Source organism: Eubalaena glacialis, chromosome 8 (assembly GCF_028564815.1).
Source record: "Eubalaena glacialis isolate mEubGla1 chromosome 8, mEubGla1.1.hap2.+ XY, whole genome shotgun sequence".
Taxonomy (NCBI): Eukaryota; Metazoa; Chordata; class Mammalia; order Artiodactyla; family Balaenidae; genus Eubalaena; species Eubalaena glacialis.
This window is the reverse complement of record NC_083723.1, coordinates 74,041,254-74,060,408: the sequence shown is the minus strand read 5'-3', so window position 1 is coordinate 74,060,408 and position 19,155 is coordinate 74,041,254.

The following is a 19,155-nucleotide window of genomic DNA, read 5'->3' as shown; positions in this document are numbered from 1 at the left end:
TAATCTAGAGTAAGTTAAGACCTGCCAGCACAAAATTGGTTTATTTCCAAGTAATAAAAGCAGAATTATAAGAATGTGGGAAGCACCACTATCCTGAACAGCTCAGAGAGCGCACTGGAGATGGCGGGAGGGATGGGGGGAGGGATGGGGGAGGGATGGGGGAGGGATGGGGGGAGGGATGGGGGGAGGGATGGGGGGAGGATGGGGGGAGGATGGGGGAGGATGGGGGAGGGATGGGGGAGGGATGGGGGAGGGATGGGGGAGGGATGGGGGAGGGATGGGGGAGGGATGGCTACAGGCTATGATTACGTCATTTGGCTCTGTGTATTCCTCCACTGTCTTCCCCTCCTCACCACTGCCTCTTGCCACAGTCCATTACAGGTCTGGCGGGAGAGGTTTTTACTGTCTTGTCCCTGGACTGTGCGCTCCTCAGGAGCAGAGGCCCTGTCATCTTTATGTCCAGCCCAATACCCAGCATGAATAAGATGCTCAATTAATGTTTGCTGCAGGGTTATCACAACCTTTCACTTGGTGGGGAAAAATCATCACCTCCAGAATTAAAAGAAAAATACCATCATGTTGTGATAAATCATTCCTAGGCTGCAACGGAGAAATGTCCCTGAAATGAACAGAGGACACAGCATTTACCGCTGTTTTTCTCTAAACAGCTGCCTTAGTTTGGGTTCCAGAAGCGGGTTCTGAGACGGAGATGTCTGCGCAGGAAGTCAGTTGGGGAGTGTCCTAACAGTAAAACTGCTCTGGAGTAAGGCCAGCAGGATTGGGCAGGGGGAGAAGCCAAACTGCTGGACAGTTGCCACAGAGGCCTCAGCTGGTCCCTGACGGGACTCTGGAGCGGGGGTGGTCCTTTAGAGCTACCAGGATGAAGGCAAAGGACCTGCACACCCTGCCTAGCCCAATCCTGGGAGATGGGTGCCTCGCGGAGATGAGGCGGGTGAAGCGATCTTGGGGGAGGCAGACCCCTTCTGATGAGGGAGCTGAAGGCGACCCCCTTCTGGAGAGGACCAGCTGCGAGCCATGGGCCGCCAACAGCCCTGCAAATGAGCAGACTGACTGTGAAGGGGACTCTGGGTGATGTCCCACAGTGCCCACAACCATGCGGCTTACTCCCTCACTCAGAAGCTCAAACCTCAGACGGTATGGGAGTGACATACAGACCTGAGACCCTCGCAGTGGTCTTTCTGATACGGGTGAGACATATACAAAGGCACCGAGAGAGTCTCGGTCTACGTTATCAGGTCTTTAGACGGCAGTTGTCGATCTGTCACAATCTGTCACTTCGGCCACTTAAAATAAAATTACTGAAGACAGGGAAAACTGCCCTCCCATTGAACTACGGGAAATCACAATTAGTAGCAGTCTCTCTTTTCTTCCACATCATGAGATTTCTTGTAACGTGCCTAAAGCAGATTGGTCCGCTTAGAACGAGGAAGCCTACCAGGAATGATTAAAAAGCATCTATTCAGAAAGCATTCCCGGACTCATCACCATCTGGTCAGATCTGATTATTATACAGTCAGGCAAAGTCCTGCTGGAGACACCATGGGGAGAGTTCTCCTGAGGCTGCCACTTAGCCTTTGTAACAGTGGTAGGGAATGAGTGTGATGGACGACAGGCACCTTGTACCAGGTACCCTTGCCTCTGATCCACTCTAGTGACTCTCCTTCCATCAAGTCCAGAGAGGTAGGAAGATGCATGATGCTATTTTAAAGCCCCTCAGTGACAGAAGAAGCAGAAGATACATACTTTTTCTTTAAAAGTAAGAGAATGAAAAAAATAATAATAATGCTTGAAGGCAGAGCGGCATGCCCGCTTCATCCCACACTGGTCAACCACCTCCTCTCTCCAGCTAGGAACACCAAGGCCATTTTTCAAACATTCCAGATGCTTCCCTGCATGCAAGACTTCCTCACCAATTTTTCAAATTAAGCACAGCCCTGAAATTTGGCTGCTCTCTCAATCTGCTTTGAAAGAGTGTCAGCAGTTTTGATATCTGCCACATTTTATTCGCCGTAGGTTCAGGATCCCCCACAGAACAAAGCTACAAATAAAAGCTAGAAGAGAATTAGGAAGGAGAAAGCATGCTTTGCTGGGGTGCTAGCTCCACTGAACTCACAATGGGGGGAGAGAAAACCTGCTGTGATGAGACTCTTAAGTGAGAGGAAAAGAAATATCAACAAATCTCACCAAGAAATCCCAACTGCAACTCAGAAAAGCTTTCAAAAGCCCAGCATTCAATACTGGTAACAAGTAGAAGATGTCAATTACATAATTTATGTTAATGAGACTGAGCATTAGGAGAGCTGAGTAAATCAAAAAGCCTTCCTGGGCTTTTCCGACCTTCAGAGATTTTATCTAAGACATTTAGTAAATTACAAACAAGAGGACACATGAAATAGGCTAATTTGACATCTCTTAGGCATTCGTTTAGCTAAAGTCCAGGAGATGAGAAAGGACTGGCCATTTGTTGCTGTGCTCTTCTAGCAAAACTTGCTGGTGATCAAAAGCCTTCTCAAGTATAACTACTGCACCCTGGCTGCCATACAGCTGTCCTCAGCAAAGCTGGCAGTATTCAGAGCTTTTAAATCAAATGCTCTTTACCTGATATGTAATTTGTTTAGCCCATTTCCTTCATTATATTAACATGTTAAGAGCTTACACTGCAGACCAAGGATATCTTGAGGGTGACAGCCATGATTTAAACCCGAGTTTCTCAACCAGGAATGATTTTGTCCCCGTGGGGCATTTGACAATGTCTAGAGATGATACTGGCTGTCACAACTTGGGGGAGGGGGTGTGCTAATGGCATCTACTGGGTAGGGGCACGGATGCTGCTAACCATCCTACAACGCATAGGACAGTCCCCACACACAACAAAATATCAATAGTGCCAAGGTTGAGAAACCGATTTAGACCTTGCTCTGCTTGAGAATATAGAAGTACTGTGGAAGAAAATGCTGCAGACCAGCTCAGCTTTGTGCAAAATACACATATGAAGGCCAACAGAGCTTTGCTTCACTTGAAATCTACTGAACAGACCTATGGTAGGATTTTACACTGTGCATCAGAGTTTGCATTATTCTGTAGTGCACAAATATAAGGAATTAAAGTGCCTCTGATCCCTGCCCAGGATCCTTTGCTCTTCAAGAACAGGAATACCATTTCACTGTTTTATAAGAACCCTGAACTTTTATCCCCAGTTTAGTGACTGGTTCATGTTTGCTGCTTTGCCTTGTTTCATAGATGTGCTATAAACAGAAGGGCAAAGATGACTTTTCGCCATTCAAAAATGTGCCTATATGTCTAGGGAATAGGGATACTAACTATTCTCTAATCCAATACCAGTAAGATTAATAATGCATGGTAGCCCCCCACCCTTCCTTTCTTGGGGAGCTCCTTCCTTATGATTTCAACATCTTTAATCTTAACCCATGTTACTCATCTGTTCTAAGTTATTTCCCTCTAGGTATCTTTCTACCTCCACGAATTCAAAACGCCCCAAATTTAACTTATCTGTTTGCTGAGAACTCATCTGTTTGCTGTCTTACTCAACATCCTTTCCTCTACCACTATTGTGTGTCGATCAGATCAAGCATTTACACCTTTCCCTCACTTTCTCTATTTAGTCAGCTATCAGGTTCTATACACTTTCACTTTAAATCATCTCTTCCATGCCATTTAGAACTTCATACTCTATCTCGAGGACTCCCAGAGCCTCTTTTCTGGTGCTGCCACTGACTTGAGGCATTCCCTTTCCTTCCTACCTCACCCCAACTGCTTCTTTACATAATACTCATCTTCATTAAAACTCACTCATTTTCATCTATTTGTGCTCTATTTACTTAAGACTTAAAGAGGTGGGTCAATATAATAGATTGACTAAGTTTCCCCATAAATTCACGTCCACCCCAAACCTCAGAACGTGACCTATTTGGAAATAGGGTTTTTGTAGATTCCTTAGTTAAGATGAGGTCATACTGGACCAGGGTGGGCCCTAAATCCAATAACTTCTGTCCTTATAAGAAGATGAGAGGACACACAGAGACATAAAAACAGGGAGAGAAACAGTATGAAGATGGGGCCAAACATCAGAATCATACATCTACAAGCCAAGGAATGCAAAGGATTGCCAGCAACAACCAGAAGCTAGGAGAGAGGCATGGAAGGGTTTCTCCCTCAGAGCCTCAAGAAGGAACCAACATTTACCAACATCTTGATCTTGGATTTCTAACCTCCAGAACTGTGAGAGAATAAATTCCTGTTGTTTTAAGCCTGTTTGTGGTCATTTGTTACAGCAGCCCTAGGAAACTAATACAGGTGCCCATGAGAATGTGCCTCACAATTCTCCAACTATAGGTGGCATCATTGTCCAAAGACCCCAGCTATGATGTTCTGATGTCCACAGCAGCATACACCCCAAGGCCACACTTCCCACAGGCTACTTCAAGCCAGTGACTGAGTGCAGCAGACATACAAAGCAGATCAATTCGTGGGAGACACAGACTCTTGACAGGCAATTTTGACTCAAAGACACTTCCACAGCCTTGACACGTTAAACTGACTACAGTCTTTAGACGCTAACACCCAACCTTCTTTCCCTCTCTCCTTCTCTTGGAATCAGCCTGTATCGTAGTCTGATGAGTCTTTAAGCCTCCCCAACTCCATTCCCATTTTTTCTCTTACGAGTTTCCCTAATAAAATCCACACACATTTAGTTTTACCTTGGTACCTACCCTTTGGAGAACCCAGAGTAACCCAGAAAGGGATTACAAAATTTGATTTCTATTTTAAATAGATTTCTTTGCCTAGGTTTGTGGAGAATGGATTCCAATTTGGCAAGATTAGAGGTGGAAAGACCAAATAAGAAGCTAATGTAGTGGCTAAAAGGGACATGCTTCTAGTTTTCAGTACCCTAGTGGTGGCAGTAGTCAGTCAGGTTCCAGATATACTTTGGCAGAAAACCTATGGAATTTGGTCATGGATCTATATGAGAGTGTGGGGGAAATGGGCATTGAGGTTGATTTCTTCATTTCTAACAAGAAAAAATGAACAGATATTAGTGGAATTTGCTGAGGTACAGAAAACTGAAATAAGAGTAAATCCAAAACTAAAAAATTAACAGTTCAGTTTCAGTTATATTGAGATCAAAGTTATTTGGAGTCACCTAAACAGAGATGTCACACAGGGAGTTAGGTAAAAAATGTGAAGCTCAGAAGACTTCTATGTGAATTTGGGAGGTATGAGAATATAATGTTGAAAGCCGAGGAAGTAATTAGAATCACCCAGGGAAAAAATGTAGAGTGAGCAACAAAAGGGTAGTCATGAAACCTTCCAAAATGTAAAGGTCGAGAACAGAAAGAGCAAGTGACAACGAATACTAAGGAAGAAAAGTGTGATTATGGTGTTTAAAGCTAAGAGAAGAGAGCATGTTGAGGATGAGTGGAAGGTCAACTGGTCAAATGTTGCTGGGAGTACAAGGAAGATGACTTAAAATTGTCTGTTGGCTTTGGAGACAGGAGTCTTTGGTCATCTGCCATTTTGGTGGAGTAGTGAGAAGGGAAGCAAAATAGGGGTGGTCTGAGGAGAGGATGAGACTTCAGGTTAAGTTGACTCTGAGTTGGGAAATGATTTTTTCCCAAACACATAGCACCAACAGAAAAGACAGTATTTTATTAAAAAAAAAAAAAAGATACAGTCAAGAGATTTCCATTGAGCTTGGCATTTTTGAATTTATACTTTAAGCACTTACCCAACCCTGCCTTAATAGCTTTAAATAATTATAACCATGGCAAAAAAGAAGATAAACTTTTGTGTAGACCAGGGGTCAACAGAAATAATAATGGAGGCTAAAGCAATGCATTTATTGGCTCAGGAACCAAAAGAGACAAAAGTAGAGCAGAGGCACCAGCACCCCATATTCTGTTGTACCCCAAGTTCTGAGCTCTCAGCGTTGAGAGATACTTACAACAAAAAGGCAGTGCAACTATTTAGCTGGCATTCATTGGAATGACCATATCCGCTTTTGAAATACTGATACTTCCATACTACTTAGTAAATAGCCTCTATCTCAAGCCCCCACAAGGGATTGTGTTAAGCATCGAATTATATATTAAAATAACGTTAAAAGTAAAAACTCTTAAATCATCATATCCTCTGTTTGAACTTTTCTCATTTTACTACATTCTTTAGTTGTTACTGGTAAAATCCAACTCTCCATTTTCCTTCCAAAACCACTGGCACAGCCTCCACAACTTCATTAGAAACATTATTCATCATGTTTAGGTTACTGGGGATCCTTGCCCATGATATCAGCCTTGACCACCACTTTATTTGGAAACTCATGGCCCTTTTTTAAGAGAAAAGATATCATTAGAGATGCTAAGACATCAGAAATAGACTACCCTTTTATTTTAGCCTAAAGTAGTAATATTCAGGTATAATGTCAATGAAAGCTTTAAAAAATGAATATGATACTCAAATTGCAAACACTCAATATAATAGTTACTTACTCTTTAGAGATAAGATACTAAAATAAAAATCTCAACTTTATCTGGGATATTACTTTGCATTTTTTACTGAGTAATAAAAAATTCTCTCTTAAAAATATTGTGTTAAGTTTAAACTGTCTGTGATCTATAAGCACATGCCTCCAAGTCATAATTAACATGGAAGTCCATGGGGTCAGAGACTAAGACTAAAGTATACGTTAAATAATTCTGAGGGTTTTCCCCAAATGAAACCTGAGCTAAGAAGCATCAAACCAACATCACTGTGAACTCTACTTCAACTCCCTAATTAACCAAGAAACCTTAGGTGATTTGGGGATCCAAACAAAGTCACTGGTTACCCTGACCCACAGAAAGGACACTGGATATTTTTGTTTGCAGTAATGAAGTATTTGTAGACACACTGCATATTGCAGAAATACTACAGCTACCAAAGAAAGGGCATGCATACCAAAAAGGGGAAAAATAAAACAGAATGCATTTCAACGTAAATAATTCTGCCTTAATAGCAATACCAAGAGCCATGCAGCTTTCTGGCCAGGGTTTAAGATAACAATGCGGGCCATCTATACCTGGCGGAAAAATAAATCTTCCAAATACTCAAAAGGTACTTGTCCTGTTTTAAGCATATGTAATGGGGGAGAAGGATTTTTCCCCTCTACCTCCAGGTGCAGTTGAGCTGCCAGCAAGTGAGAGTAATGAGTGGCCCAACCTCACACATGCTCTGCTCTCTGCACACCAGGCAGGCATTTGTCAAGGTGTAAATTATTTACAGTGGTCTCCGAAGGCTCTGGAAAGTTAGTGCATTTCCTTAAAAATAAACGAAAAGGAAATCCTGGAATGAGTATTACATGAAATAGGGGCAAAGTAAAGGTATATTCTAAGTATTAAAGGTTGTTTTGATTGGAAAAACACACACGCACACATTCTTGCTAACACCAGGTGAAACACCAGGTTCTAATTATTCAGTTCTCTATTTCTTCCTTGTCACTTTAGACTCTAAGAACATGAATAGCAATGTTTAAATGTACGCATGGCAACTAAACAATGGCTTAAGGGCTCATCGTTTGAGCAAACCTTCACTGAGTGATAACAGACACCCAAGAAACGCATAATTAGATAATTACTTCGTACTGACTCCATCTTCTAAAGACTCAAGAATATTCAAAACTTCAAAGGAGCAAAGATGCAGCAACTCTAACTTTTCACTTAAACTCAGTTGTAAGCAGAACAGTGAGGCTGACATTCTGTTTAAGAGAAGGAGGGAAGGAGAGAAGGAAACCAATCATCTGTATTAAACAATGAATCAGCGGTCAGAATGCTTTCCACCGCAAGTAACCAAATACTTGATCATACGAAGCTTAAATGATAAAGTTATCCCACTTCCTCATGTAACAAGAAGCTTGCAGTAGCAAGTCTAGGATTGGTTCATTAGCGCAAAGACGCCAAACCACTGGGTCCAAGAGACTGATTTGCTTACCCTTCTCCTTACAGCCTCAAGGTGCTGGCTGACGCCTCCAAGCAGCATATCCCACTGAGAGATGAGGTGTGAGTACATGATCTCCCTAAGGGAGCACAGGGGCAGGAAACGCATTTCAGGCACTGGCGTCCAAAGCAAGAAGAAAGAGAGGAAGAAAAACATCACCCCCTCACAAAGCGCTCTCTCTTATCAAGGAGAAAAACGCATTTTCCTTAAACACCTCCCCCCCAGCAGATTCCCTGCTATTTCTCATTGGTTAGAAGTAAGTCACATGCTCACACTTCAACCAATCAGTGGTGAAGGGCGTGGGGTTGCCACGTTGGGTCGGACAAACCAGCTTCACCTGGGGCTGGTTAATTAAGGCCTGAATAGAATCAGGGGATTGTTAATAAAGAAGAAGAGAGAATGTTGTTAGACAACAAAAAGTGCCACAACTACGCTTTTTATACCGAAGGTCAAAACATTTGGCTCAAATGGACGTTTCAAGGAAAATAATTTCTCTTTTTTCCCAAAGTAATGCAGAGTTTCAACTTTACAATTATAAGCAGCAGCTCCCTGGATGACCTCCCTGCTGGTATAATGAAGCACTAGGAAATAGGTGCTCCCGTGCTTTCCAAGGTGGTTAGAACACCCAGTCAAGTGAAACTCCACAGATTCAAGTCAGCACTCTGAACTTCCCCAGAAGGGCATAAGCAATCACTGCAGAGTCTAGAACACAGAGTTACAGGGGAAAATACAGCTAAAGAGAAAAAATGCATATTAGTAGCTTCTACTTCTGAGCAGTTTTTCAGCTTAAGTGCAACCCGTTGCTATAATCTGATCAAGAGGTATCAAAGGTGAGGCTAACTATGGCAAAGAATTTCTGTGCTGGCAAGTTAAACACTGATTGTTCCCCAAAATGGAATGGCCAGCTTAGATTGTATCAAAGGACTAATAAATATCATCCCCTAGAACTTGAAACTGAACCAGAAATAACTCAGCTTGAGATTTAAACAATTTACTCTACCCTTTGTTACTCTGATTCTTTCTTATTTCAACTTGATCTGAATGTTTTGCTAGAAACCCCATTATGAGAACACAGTGGGGTGACAGCCAGTAGTTCCCGCAGTTGTTAATCTGAAATTCTAAGCGCAGCTCTGATCTTTCTGGACTCTGAGCTAATTCATTCACAGACGTTGAACTAGGGCCAACCACTTCAGGTGCCTACAATAAGAGATAAATGAAAGAGTTCGTCACAGCCTATTAGGGACACAGATGTAAACAATTACAAGGTGATGTGCAGGAAGAAACAATCTGGAAAACAGCGAGCATAACATGCAGTGCTGTGTACTCAGGATGGGCTTTGGCGGCAGAAGGGGTTCCGGCATCACCCAAATTGGAGTCCTATGTACCTCCAGCCACACTCCTCTACTAAGGAGTTAAAAGTGCCTCTTTCCCCACTTTCTCAAGTCCCACTCTCTTGTGAAGAGCATGCAATCTGGCATTCATTCTCAACACTGGGTTGAAATTATTCTCAGGTTGTTTGGATTTTTTTTAATAAACCACATTTTCCTATAATTTACATAAAATACAATGCACCCATTTGAAGGGCATAGAACAATGAGATTTTAATACACATATATATTTATTTACTATATCCATCAAACATGGAACATTTACATCACCCCAAAAAACTCCCTCATGCCACTAGCCAACCATTGACATGATCACCCCAGGCAACCACTGATGTGATTTCTATCCCTACAGATTATTTTTTTCTCTTCTAGACTATCATATAAATGAAATCATACGGTAGGCATTGTATGTCTGACTTCTTTAATTTAGCCTAATGTTTCTGTGGATCATTTGTTTTGCTACCTATTCTCAATATTTTATTTCTTTTCATTGCTGAGTAGTTGTTCATTTTACAGTTGTACCACAGTTTATTTATCAAAGCACCTGATGAGGGACATTTGGGTTGTTTCCAGTTTTGGAGTTTATGAATAAAACTACTCTGGACATTCTTATACACAAATTATTAGATAGATATACATTTTCATTTCTCTTTCTTACATACCTAAGAGTGAAATTTCTGGTCATATGATGAGTGTATGTTACTCATTAAGAAACTGCTTTAAATGGCTTCCCAAAGTTGTACCATTTACATTCCCACTGACAATGTATGAGAGTTCCGATTGCTTCACATCCTGACCAACACTTGCTATTGTAACCTAGCAGGACCCTTCGGGGCCTTCATGGGACAGACCCTTCTCCCCACATCCTCTGCCTCCCTCATATTTGTAGAAAAGCTATAGTCTCCCAGGCTTCCCCTGAGTCACAAAAGCCTCACTCAAGAATTATTGATTGAAAGGATGTGAACAGGTAGGGACAAAAGTAGCAGTTGGGCCAGGAGAAGTGGTAACAATTTAAACAGTAATCAGCCATGTGTCAGTCACAGAACCTTTAAGTTTCTCCCTGAAGTACCTAGATAACACTATCTGATGCACATTTCCTGAGTTGTTTTATAGATGCTAAAATCCCCACCAAATGGAATACGTTAACTACTGGATGAACACAAGCACATAGCCCTCAGACCTACTGGAGCCTAAGGACTGATAATATTAGCCCTGTGACACAGCCCTGTTACCTCACCATCAACCAATCAGAGAATCATGCATGAGCTGATCACACCCCTGAGACTCCTCTCCCTCAGCTTCCCCTTAAAAACTCTTCCCTGAAACCCATTAGGGAGTCTGGGGCCTTGGAGTATGAGCTGCCATGTTCTCCTTGCTCTACCCTTGCCACAAACCTGTCTCTGCTCCAAACTCTGACCTTTTGGTTTGTTTGCTTCACTGTGCATTGGGCACATAAACTTGGGTTCGACAACATTATCATATATGTTTATTCATTTATTTACTTGTTTATTTATTTTATCAATTTTACTGGATGTCTGTCAGTATCTCATTATGATTTAATTTGCATTTCCATGACAATTAAAGATGTTGAGCATCCTGTCATGTACATATTGATGATTCTTATTTTCTTTTATTAAGTATCTGTTCCAAGCCTTTGCTCATTTTATATAAGTTGATGAATCAAATTGTTGATTTCTGCCAGAAAGCCTGCCAGAATTTTGGCTGAAATTGCAACGAATCTATAGATCAATGTGTGGAGAGTTGATATCTTAACAATACTGAGTTTTTCAATTTAAGAACATGGTGTATCTCTCCATTTATTTAGGTCTTCTTTAACTTCTCCCAGCAATGTTTGGTAGATTTTTGCATAAGGGACTTGCACATTCATTATTGAATTTATTTTTGTGATTATAAATGAGTTTCTAAATTGTATTTTCTAATTGTTCATTGTTAGTATGTACAAATGCAGTTGAATTTTGTATAATGATTATGGTGGGTTGAATAGTGGCCTCCCAAAATCTGTGTCCACTCAGAACTTGTGACATTATTTGGAAATTGGATATTTGCATTAGTTAAGGATCTGAAGATAAAATCATCCTGGATTTAGGGTGGGCTTCCTTATAAGGAGATGAGAGGACACAGAGAGACACACAGAGAAGAAGGCCATGTGAAGATGGACGCAGAGACTGGAGTTAGACCTGGGGCCACCAGGTATGAGCTGAAAGAGGCGAAGAAAGATTCTCCCCTGAAGTCTTCAGGGAAGATTGTTCTATATCCAGTTTTCTAGCTGTTATGTAGACAAGCCTCATGTGATACCTCGTTGTACATTTTGCAACTAGTTTATTTTGGCATGTGTGTTGGTTGTCAGTTTACTGCTTCTTAACTAACTCCAAATCCACAATTCTTTGTTCTGCGTTTTTAGAGTAAAGCAAAACCCCTATGAACATCTCTCCTTTGTTAGCTGGCACAATGTTAGGCTTGCTCAACAGAGACGGTTGGAGGGACACTGGAAGAAATAGCACAGAAAAGGGCTTCTTTTCCCAGTTCTAGGGTGATTTTTTTCCCTTCCTCTGGTTTGGCAGCTGGCCGCAGGGGTGCTCACTCTCCAGCCAATTTCTCTGACACTCCAGAGGGCAGCTTTCTGCAGTCCAGCTTCATGCTTCGTTGCCAGAGAGAACTCCTCCACCATCTAGCAATCCCCAGCCATACCCTTTCCCATGATGTCTGAATCTCTTGTGGTAGGAAGGGACGGCTTCCAAATTCCTTGTTCCTTTTTTGGCTGTGCTCCCTGGGCCCTATGGTAGTAGCAAGTCCTATATTCCTTAGAGTCCCTTTTCTACTCATTTTAGTTATTAAACACTTCCACAAGTCAATGTTTTTTAATATATCAAATATAACTGCTAATGGAGTGACATTTTTAAAGTACTGAAGGTGAAAAACAAAACTGTCAGCACAGAATCGTGTATGCAATGAATATATCTTACAAAATGAAGGAGAAATAAAGACTTTTCAAATAAACAGAAACAAAGTCTGTTACTAGCAAACCTACACTATAGGAAAGATTAAAGTTCTTCAGGTAAAAGTAATAATGCCAGAAAGAAACTTTTAATTACACAGGCAATAAAAAGCACTAAAATTGGCATAAACAAAGTTAATCTAAAACTCAAGTTTAAAATGTTTCCAAAGTCCAATGATTGTCTAAAGCAAAAATGGTAGCCATGTCTTATGGGATCTCAGCACAGGTAAAAGTATAATGTGTGGCAAAACTAGCACAAAAGATGGAAGGGAAGATTGGAGATACATTGCTGGAAGATCTTTACATTACATGTAAAGTGGTATAGTATTATTTGAAAGTAGAATGTAATTAATTAAAAAAATCACAAGAAATACCTATGACAATCTCTACAGCAAGAGAAATGAAAACTTGTGTTCACACCAAAGCCTGTACAAATACCTTTTGTGGCTGTATTCATAATCACTAAAATATAGAAGCAACCCAAATATCTCTCACCTGTAGAATGAATAAACAAACTGGCACATCCATACCACAGGATACTATTCAACAATAATAAAGAACAAATTCCTTACTACTCAGCCATAAAAAAAAAGTGAAATAATGCCATTTGCAGCAACATGGATGGACCTAGAGATTATCATACTAAATGAATTAAGTCAGACAGAGAAAGGTATATATCATAGGATATGACTTATACGTGGAACCTAAAATATGATACAAATGAACTTATTTACAAAACAGAAACAGACTCACAGACACAGAAGACAAACTTCTGGTTGCCAAAGGGGAAATGGCGGGGAGGGATAAATTAGGAGTTTGGAATTAGCAGATACAAACTACTATATATAAAATAGATAAACAACAAGGTCCTAACTATGAAGCGATCCATATCTTAAAGAGGACGCAATAAACACTAGGACTATCTTTCAGCCCATGTATACTTGATCTTATATTCAGGAAGATAGTACACATGAAGATTTCCCCATGCCTGCTTTTGAGAAAAAAGAAAAAGAAAAGGATGTGTGTGTGTAAAACAGAGAGAATCCAGGTATAACATGGTCTTTATAAAAATAAGTTGACCTATCATAAAGGAAACTGATTCATATACTATTAGTATTGAAATGGGAAGAAAATGGAACAAGATTTTCATTTTCCTCTCATCACCTTGGAGCTTGAAAAGATGAACAGGAAGCAAGAATCTGTCCAGAAACGCAACCATGTTTTCACAATCTTTGTAAGCCCAGACAGGATAAAGTCCAACATCTGCAATTTGAGAAATGATTTTTATCATTTTAGTAAATATATTTTAGCACATGAGGAGATACCCTTTCTTCATGCTTTCTGCAATGCATAGCCTTATCCTCTAAAGACTTCATTTTCCCCAGAATGACCTCACAGCCAGCTGAAAGGACAAGATGGGCTGCTTGACTGATTATACCCTGGGAATATTTACGTAACTTCTTGATGGCAGCAAAATACTGAAAAGAGGATACAGGAGATAAAGTAATGGAAGCTGGCCTGACTTAAGCCTCATGTAATCCCTAGCATCTCCTAAATCACAAGGTAAGATTAGTCAGTGATAAAAATTATTTAACAGTTGGCAGCTGTCTGAAAGCCTGCATTTTTCTTTTGAGTGGACTGTCAACTTTAGAGAATTTATGACCTGACCTATCAAAGATATTACTTTCAAGTCCTTGACCAATTTAATAAACATTACAGACAACTATTATTATGTGTTTTTTTTTAAATTTTATCGTTTTTTAGCTGAATTCCATCCAGCCTGGTTCACCTAGTAAATGGTTGAATGCTACATCAAATGATAGTTGCATCTAATCAGGCCAAAGCTCAAGAAATGCATTTCTGCTCTACTTCTGACTTTTGAAGGACTTCCATTCCAAATGCGCAAAGGAGACATTTTTCTTTCCTATATGTATAGCAAAAATAATACATTCCCTGACCTCTTAAAAACAGTCTCAAATTTTACCTTATAGGAAAATAAGAAATCTTTTATCTTTTTTTTTGTAGTCCAAGATATAATGTTACATAAAGCTCCATGCAATATAATGCAATTTTTAAAAATTTCATATGAACAAGGATGATTCACAATGATATCCAGAGAACATACAAGGTTTTATGCAAATATATCATTATAATAAGCTTATATGATATAATTCTGATCACCATTAGGATCCCTGCATTATAACATTTATTTAACACCTTCCACGTAGCTCAATTCTTCTATTGCAACGTGATGCGGATATACTAGTTTTGAGTCAAAAGCGGATTCTGCTGTGATGAAACTACCTGAGATTTTTCTCTCCAGGACCCAAATAAGTTTATTTATTAGATTTCTTCATCGATGAAAGATACAGTGAAGGGGAGCATTATACTCTGTTAAATTTTAAAGCATGTAATGTAACATATCAAATCTACAGTGGATAAAAGCATAAAGAACTTCTCTTCATTTCTTTTTCTAATGTGTGGTCCGTGGCCTAGCAAAAATACTATGCTCCAGGCACAGTGAAATGCATGTACTCAGGAGAATACTAACATTTAAATATGTTCTAACAATTCAGGCACAAAAAGCCACCACAGCAAAGCTGACACTTTCTCCCCATGATCCTGTAATACTGGACTCAATGTCAACCTCAAAAAATACATGCATGGGAGTTACAGGTTCACCCAAAAGTCAACAGTATAACTAAAAGAGAAAATCACAATCCACAGTTGGCTTCAGGGAGTGAGAATTAAAGAAAAAAATCCTGTTTCTATTTTGAATTTTGTTCAGGATGGTCTGTTTGGTTTAGCAGGTGAGGGATGAAGAATCAGTAAAAACCTAATTTGAGCCTCACAGTTACAAATGTTGAGCATTTTCTTAAAGCCAACAATATTTTCTTTAATTAAACCAAAATCCTAATGTAGTACTCAAAACATCCATTTTTTATAGTTTAAATTTCAGATTTAGAAATAGTTAAACTGTAGCAACACTGGTAAGGTAAATATTAACGATCAGAATGACTGTTAGGGTTCCAGCGATCTGAGTGTTATTAATTAAGGGATTTATTACAGATATGAGACTTGATCCAACTGTGGGAGAAGATAGGGAAGTATAAGTCCAGAAGGCAAAGGTTGGGCCCAGCTCCACTGAACAGGAAGGGGACCTAATGAAGAAATCTACAGATGACTGTTGACTCTGCATTTGTTGGTGAACCCAAAGTCACTGTAGGTCAGCAGGGCCCACAGTGGGGAAGAAAAGCTGGATGCTTTTCTTGGTAAACAAACCAAGAGAACAAGACAGAATGAAATCTGCAAAGACGAATTTAGATCAGTGAAGCCAGTGGAATGTGTCTGTCTCTCAACGCTTCTAACCTCAATCGCACTGGTGACCTACAGTTGAAGCTGGTACACTTCATCACAGAGCTAAACACATGCCTGGCCTGGGACTCAGAGACAGTAAAAGGGAGATCTGGAGAATCTGCAAGCACAGGTGATGTCTTACCTCAACAAGATGAGCCAACAAATCAGCAACAAATCAGCAAATACTCCCTATTTGATGTTCTGTAGTATAGGTTAACCACTTGTGAATACATCTTATGTTAGACAGTAAAGGAATTGAAGAGGAAGCAATAGAAAAGAATGGATTAATATGTATATTACAATTGATAAGATAATATGCAAATAAATTCATATCAAGATAAGCAAGAAATTATCATAACTATTACAGTTCTCATTCCTCATTGGTCATATAGTTGTAGCTGGTATTATACCTTCCTTCTTTCACTACTTACTACATATTCCCTTTGCCTCTGAAGCAATTTGATTGTTCAAGTTTCCTCACCTGGTGAGATGACCCAAACCTTCATTTTTGAAGTATTTGGGGCACTTGTATTAGATTATTATAGTTTTCCTATTAAGTCTTATTACAGGTGATGGAGGTACTAAGAGGCACCCCAAGGACGTCTGTATTCCAGACATGCTCCTCCCAAGCCCCCACAGCATGGTAGCAATACATTTGTTCTCTTCATAATCGTGATAAACAACCCGAGCCAGGACAGCACCCCTTTCTTTGCCGGTTGATTCACTAGCATGAAAAACCCCAAGTGGCCAGTACCAACTCCCAGATTAAGAGAACCTGTACATGTCTCCTGGTGAAAGAATTACTCCCTTGGGAACTCAGACCTCTAAACAAGCAGAGCCTAAAATCACTAGGAGAGGGAACCAACATTTTGCTAATGGATCACCAGGAGAACTGTGAGAGAACCCACTCTCATTTTTACCCTTTGATTCCAAGACCCACATATCCTGACTTTGGGAGAACAGGACCATGTATTGGACAGCGACGTAGAGCATATACCACATCCTGGAGGATGCTGCCCCAACCTTGCCATGTGCTGTCATCTAGCTGGTGCTGTAATAAAGTCTTCAAAAGACCATTTCACCACTCCATCTGGCCTCTTTTAGCTACTACAGATGGTTAAAAAAAAGCATTTTCCAGGTAAATAGTGACATACCAAGTTATGAAGGTATGTCAGTTTGCTCCAAAAACAAACCACATCTGGAACAGCAGCTAGAATTGGAGTTAACACCCAATTAAGGGGATGCTAATCCACTGATATTCTCCAAGATCCATCTGTCTGCTGAGCCAATATGCAAGTTGTGAGGACATGAGTCACCATTTTTCAAGCACACGGTGGGGGCCATATTCTCTACAGTCACTTCAGATGGGTACTGTTGTCTTTGATTTATGATTTTGGTAGACAGAAGAAGATCTAGGCGCTACCACCTGACCTTTCTTATCAAAATAGCCACCTTACCACCTTGGTCAGGGAACCAATGTGGGGATTCTGCCAGTGCTGAGCATGCCTATTTCAACTATGCATTTGCAAACCAGGGAAATAAACACAGGATGGATTTAAGGACCCACTGTCCCACTAATATCCAAATCAAAACTTCTTTGATTACCTTGCATCCATAAGCCTCTTCTCTGACTAGTGGACCACAATGGCATTTGGAGTTTCTAGGAATAAGTGTCTGTCATGAGACCACTATCCAGTAATTCCCTAAAACACTGGTTATTTACCCTTCTTCAACTTACCACCCTGGTAAATAGCAGTAGGTCCCTTTGAGGAATGTTGAAAAAATTTCCAGTATAAAATGTTGGCTATGTCAAAGGATCCTTCCTCAAGGAGACCTGGCCTTCCCTTCATTCAAGGTACTCTGGGTCTGGAAACCGGCTTGTGTTTTGGAATTGATTGAGAAGAATGACTCTATTGCTGTTATTCAAGACAGATCTTTGTTTCTAGACCTAGAGTTTGCCACTTAAACAATTCAAGTAAGACTACAGGCGAGTGTAAAAATATTTCAATTTTATAGACACCATGATCCCCAAAGATCTCCCTCTCTCTTTACAGGTCGAATTCTGATTACTGTTTTAGTTCTGCTGTCCAGTATGGTAACTACACCCACCTTACTTCTGGCAATTAAGTGCCACTTTTTGGTCCCTGCCCCCCAGGGACCTCAACATCCCCTTTGAATTCGAGGAGTCCAGTTTGATGACAGCATCCCACTGTCAGTCCTGACCTATAGAGAATTGCCACTATAGAGAGCTCTCCAGGGATGCTGAGCTCCTTTACAAATATATTTCTTAGAGCTCAGATGAAGGGTGTGTCCTCTGGACCCTCCTGTGGGACATGGTTCAGGGTTGGGTGCATAGGTCTTATATAACAGATCCACTCTTGCATTACAATCTTTCTAAGCCTTTGAATACCTTTCTCTATAGTACCTCAAGAAACTCCTGAAATTTCAACTTCAATTAATATAGGTCATCTTTGGGCCCCTGTTTCAGTAAACAAACCAAGGAAACTCTTAGAGTCATCCTAGCTACTTAAGCTAAAATATTAAATCCAGAATCTCTGCTAAGTTCATCCAGATCAACAAATTCAGCCCAAAACAAGATTATATTTCTCCCACACTGTTCCAACTACCTTAGAATTCATTCCCATACATGTGCTCCAGGATTCTGTCAATATAATTAGTAAAACTGCAGTTATCTTGGTGTGTATGGCAGTGTTTCATGTATCGTATTTTGTATCTAACCCTCTAAGCTGGCACCAGGATTTTTAGTCTGATTACAGATTTAGAAGGTATTGGATGGAAGTAGGTCCTAAGAAGAATCAGCAGTGCTTTGCAAGGCTTTTACCTCAAAGGAGGCTTCATGTTCTTCAGGCAAGTAGAGCCTACCCTCCACAGACAATGGATAAAGAGCCTCTTATTCTAGCAGACTCAGCAGAATTTGAGTCCAATGTCCTCCGCTTTATCAGGGTCTGTCCATATGCCCTCACTTCAATATTTTGGTTTCCACTTCTTGCAAATCAATATAATCAACATAAGAAATTCTGTAAGATCGTACATGGATGGACCTAGAGATTGTCACACTGAGTGAAGTAAGTCTGACAGAAAAAGACAAATATCATATGATATCGCTTATATGTGGCATCTAAAAAAATGGTACAAAAGAACTTATTTACAAAACAGAAATAGAGCCACAGACATAGAAAACAAACTTATGGTTACCAGGGGGGAAAGGGGTGGAGGGATAAATTGGGAGATTGGGATTGACATAAACACACTACTATATATAAAATAGATAACTAATAAGGACCTACTGTATAGCACAGGGAGCTCTATTCAATATTCCGTAATGGCCTATATGGGAAAAGAGTCTAAAAAAGAGTGGATATA